Source organism: Bufo bufo, chromosome 10 (genome assembly GCF_905171765.1).
Source record: "Bufo bufo chromosome 10, aBufBuf1.1, whole genome shotgun sequence".
In the NCBI taxonomy this organism is placed as follows: domain Eukaryota; kingdom Metazoa; phylum Chordata; class Amphibia; order Anura; family Bufonidae; genus Bufo; species Bufo bufo.
In genome coordinates, this window is record NC_053398.1 from 49,445,709 (window position 1) to 49,451,072 (window position 5,364).

The 5,364-nt window shown below is 40.5% G+C and overlaps 1 pseudogene; it reads right to left on the reverse strand.

Moving 5' to 3' along the window:
• Nucleotides 1-668: 668 nt before the first annotated feature.
• LOC120981319 lies at nt 669-844 on the reverse strand (annotated as a pseudogene).
• Nucleotides 845-5,364: the final 4,520 nt, after the last annotated feature.

Sequence of the window (5,364 nt, forward strand, 5' to 3'; positions counted from 1 at the left end):
AAGGACAGCACCCCAAAAAGCCTTTTTAGGGCTAGAACATCAGTCTGCTTTTTTTTTTTTTTTCCTGTGTAATCTAATTGCAGTTGCCTGCCTGCGGCTGCCAGCGTGTGTGTCAGGCTCACAGCGTATACTGTGCCCACTTGCCCAGTGCCACCACTCATATCTGGTGTCACAATAGCTTGTATTTAAAAAAATATATACATTTTTTGACTGTGAAATAATATCAGTCATTTTCCTTCACAAGTGTGCGTTTCAGGGCCTGCAAGGGCACAGTGTCACACCAGTGCAACTCATATCTGGTGTAACAGTGGTGCACATTTTAAAAAAACAACACTTTTTGGACTGAAATAGTAGCAGTCATTTTCCTTCACAAGTGTGCGTTTCAGGGCCTGCAAGGGCACAGTGTCACACCAGTGCAACTCATATCTGATAGGGGACGTAACAGGGATTAAACTGATAAGAATAGAACAACATAACACACCACAACTATCTGGTGGCACATTAGATTGCACGCGCAGTGCCCCAAATTTGAAGTAGGAGGAACGACCAAGCATCTTTTTCCATCTCCCGGTTCCTAAAATCAATGCCATATACATGTCCCCTGATAGGGGACGTAACAGGGATTAAACTGATAAGAATAGAACAACATAACACACCACAACTATCTGGCGGCACATTAGATTGCACGCGCAGTGCCCCAAATTTGAAGTAGGAGGACCGACCAAGCATCTTTTTCCATCTCCCCGTTCCTAAAATCAATGCCATATACACGTCCCCTGATAGAGGACAAAACAGAGATTAAACTGTTAAGAACAGATTTTTTTTTATAAAAAAAAAAAGAGGACAGCCTCTGCAGAGCTGGGTATTTTTTGGCCGCATTACTGAACGCTCATGCACAATGGCTGTAGGCTCATGCGTCCTTTTGTGGAGGTGACAAACCTGGTCAGTCAAACCCAAGGCAACATCATCGACCTCATCCCATATGCGTTTTTTCTGGAGAGTGCTGGATCAGGCCGTAGATGAGCATGAAGAGGAAGAGTTGTGGTCACCATCACCACCAGAAGCAGCCTTGTCGTCGTCGATTGCTGGACCTGCAGGGGGCTTGTTGTCACCTTTCGGGGACCCTTGGTGTTGTACGTGGCTGGGTGGAGGAAGAGACCTTTAATGACGTCAGTGAGGACATAGAACGGGACATGGCTAGCTTGGTATCCAACCTTGTGCAAATGGGGAGTTTGCGGTTGTGCAAATGGACTGTTAGCGGTTGTTTGCGGTGCGTTAAACGGGGAGTTTGGTCTGTCACTGTGAAGCGGGTGTAACCGTTACACTACCTGATCGATACAACATCATACCTGATGTTTTAAAGCACGTTATTCCAAGCAATTTAGGAATGTTAGGTGATTTATGCCCTTTATGGATTAAAACCCGACTCTGCGTCAACTACGTAATTTTCCATGGGAGTTTTGCCATGGATCCCCCTCCGGCATGCCACAGTCCAGGTGTTAGTCCCCTTGAAACAACTTTTCCATCACTATTGTGGCCAGAAAGAGTCCCTGTGGGTTTTAAAATTCGCCTGCCTATTGAAGTCTATGGCGGTTCACCAGTTCGCGAACATTTGCGAAAATTCGCGTTCGCCGTTCGCGAACGGAAAATTTTATGTTCGCGACATCTCTACCCAGGAATAATAGTAAGTGCAGTGAGATCCCTGGGCGCCGCGCTACATATCCTGATAGTTAGTTTACAATGTTTGGACTCATGAAAGGTCCTCTTTAAACAATTTTGCCAATACTAGAGTCTCATTTTCATATAATAAAAGTTTAAATTACACGAAAAACTTCTATCACACAGATCGTGTGAACCATGAATGTTCTTGGATGTACATTCTTTTCACTCCAGAAACAGTGATAAAGTAGTGGCCCCAATTTTTGAGACTGACATAAATTTTACTTCTCACAAAGTTTTTTGCGTTTATGGTGGCAGTTTGCATTAACTCTAGATTGTTATGAAGAGTTTTCAGATTAATTGCAGTCATTCCTTGCCATAACAAGTAACGTAATTACAAAAAAAAACATTTCCACTGCATTTCAGCCCTTCCACAAAATGACCTGCTAACATAATTTCAGTGATTTGATTTCCTCATGAGAAATTGGCGTTTACACGGACATTCTATGACATAGATCACATTCTCAGAGTTACATGTTAAACATTTTGTTCTCTTTTGAAAGGATGTGATCTTGCAATTTCTACAACTCCCGCATCTGAAAAAACCTTGTAAGCCCATCCAACCACAAATGGTACGTTCCTTGGTATAATGGCTTTTAACTGTTGGTGCCACTTTCAGGCCTAAGTTACCTTTGTGAAGGTAATTCTCGGATATGGTGGCATTAACGTACCTATCATCTTTATCTTTTTGTAATAAATACCAATGTCTAGTGATAATGTGACGTATCTTTTTGTAGTCCTCACTAAAGGGTAGGATCAGCCTCAGGGTTTCTTGTTCAGATTCAGATTTCTGTATCCCCTTCTCCTCAAAAAAAGTTTTCCTATCCATGCCTCTAACCTTCGTCAATGCTGTATCTAAGATCTCAGTGGGGTAGTCCTTCTCTAAGAATTTGTCTTTCATTCTGTCCGCTTCTATTTCAAATTGTGGCTCCAATTTACAGTTACGCTTAATCCTCCGGAATTGGCCCTGGGGGATATTTATCAACCAACTTGGGAGATGGCAACTGTTAAATAAAATATAGCTATTTGCACCCCATACCAATCCGAATAATAACATATACTTAATAATATATACTCTATATACCGGAACTGACGTCTTGGAATCAATTAACCATCCAGTCCATGAATTACACATCACTGGGATCCCCTGGGATTTATTACCTTTGAAAGCTACCCGCGCGATTTGACGGCCAAACACAAGAAAGGACCGGGATACCAACTGGCCCACATGTGGAATAATAAGCCGCCGTCGTGGTCTTTACTAGAAGAAAAAGCTCCCGATATCGTAGTGTGATAACATCATTAGCACAACGCAGGGAGCAGCAGCAACATCCCACGGCTTGGTTAAGACTGATTCGATGGAAGCTGGATAAAAGGTAACTTTACAATCGCTTGCAAGCTTTAAAGTAGCGGGACGCCGCTACTCATTCTGATCGAGCGGGACGCCGCTCTGCTCAGGAGAGTTTTTTTCAGATTTGTATTCATAGGACGGATTGGCATTGGTGTGAAAAATATTAAGGATACTTTGAAGTTACACCATTGAATGATATAGACCCACAAGGAGGCCTGATTAAACGTTTTTTGGGATACCATCATAAATTAGATCTTTCGATTTTTTCACCTATGTTTCCCTAGTGGTGATTTTATTTACTATAGAGGTGGACTCAATATTTACCTTCGATTCATTTTAGTTTGTATATTTTAGATTATCATCATCGATATACTGTTGTTGGGGTTGAATATTATCTAGATAAAATTTGCTGCTATTCAGATACATCAACTGCTGTCATTAACTAACATTTAGGATTTTATGTTTTTATAGTGAGCTCCATCGTTTTAGAATATTTAGTTTATCAATAAATATATATTTTATAAATGGTTCTCTTAATGGTCCGAAATTTCTGAGAGTGCCCTGCTCTTTTCCTTCATTTTTCATTTTCACATCTATAATGTCAGCCTGTTTGATAGCGAAAATTGGAGTGGCAGAAACCCTTTAAGACTAATAGGAGAAAGTGATTACAGTGTTAGCATTTGCTTGTTATTTTCCAACCTCACTAGCGTGTTTAGTTAACAAAAACATAAATAGTAGTGCTGACGTCTGGACCAAGTCATTTTTAGTGTGTGTTGTTCCGACAGCTGTTCACACAGCCATCTGTAGCCATCCATTCAGTCACATGTAAATATTGGTTGCTATGAGCTCTCCTGTCTAAATGTCTAATCTGTGTACAGACAAAGCTTGGCACAATATTATCTAAGCTTCAGGTTCACGGGATGATTTTGAATGCTCCAGTAGTATAGAATATGGTATGTCATTATCTTTCTCTTAAACCTTTTCTTTTACATTTATTTTACACCAAGAATACCACCTTAGATCTATAAGTGTGTCTTCATGTGATGGAATTTTTTCCCAACATGTATTTTCCACAGCAGAAACTTGAGGCTTACCCCTGAACATCCAAAGTGGATTTGCTCTTTTCAATGTGATGGATCCATGCGAGGATTAGCCCCATTGTCGTTTACTATGGATAATCCTTTGCATTTGTACCAAATTTTGTACCAAAATATGTGACATACTACTTATTTCCATGGTGCTTAAAGCAATAAAATCAGATTTCAGATTTTATTCTTCTGAGGTCCTTTTGAAAATGAAAGAAGCAATATGACTGGTTGCTATGAGAAACTTCTCGACCTTTCCTTTGCACCAATTTTAACAAATCTCCACCAATACGTATACACTGCAGATTTTCCACAGCTGAATTTCCACAGTGTTTACTGTAGCAGTGAAGTGGATGAGAGTTTCACAAATCTTATCTACATGCTGCAGAGAATTTGTGCGCCCCAGCATGTTGCTGATCTTTTCTGCGGATTTCACGCTTTGAAATGCAGAGGTGAAATCTTCAGCATTTATGCACTGATTTGATGGCATTACGGATGTTGGCTACAGGTGGTCGTACCCTAATAGAGCATGTGGCCTGCTGTAGTGAGGTGAAATGTAATGACGTGATAACTTTCAAAATTATGTAATACTCTAGCTTTATAAATATGGCATATACAGTATGAGTGCACTCTACTAATCTAGATTTACCCCAGAAATGTCTTAGTTTTATACACGCAATCCTATAATTTATAATACTGGAAGGACTTAGTGGCAGCATGCTGATCTGTGCCACAAGATCACATTAAAATGCAACTCCAGTAATGCCTGTCACACTACTATTTTCATATCTAAGTGAATATGCGGGAAATGTATTTTATTTTTAGATACAGTCCTCCGATGTTTATGTATGGCCACTTCAGAAACAAGTGAGGTGCATTCCTTACATTCTTCAAACTTTATACTAGGGGTGCACAACCTTTTTTGGTCTGGGGGCCGCATTGTCACATCACACTATTTCAAGGGGCCGCAAAAAAAAAAGTTGATCAGCGCTTGTTTTAATAAGCCTATTACACAGGCTAATGCAAAGTGACTGGGGAGGAATGATCACTACCACAGTCATTCCTCCCACTTCTATCGATTATCGGTAGCACATTCCTTATTATATGGGGAGATGTGCTGACGATAATTGTTCATCTTTCATCCTGATAAAATATGCAAATCAGCCGACAAACGAGGGATTTCTTGTTTATCGGCTGATCAGCGGCACG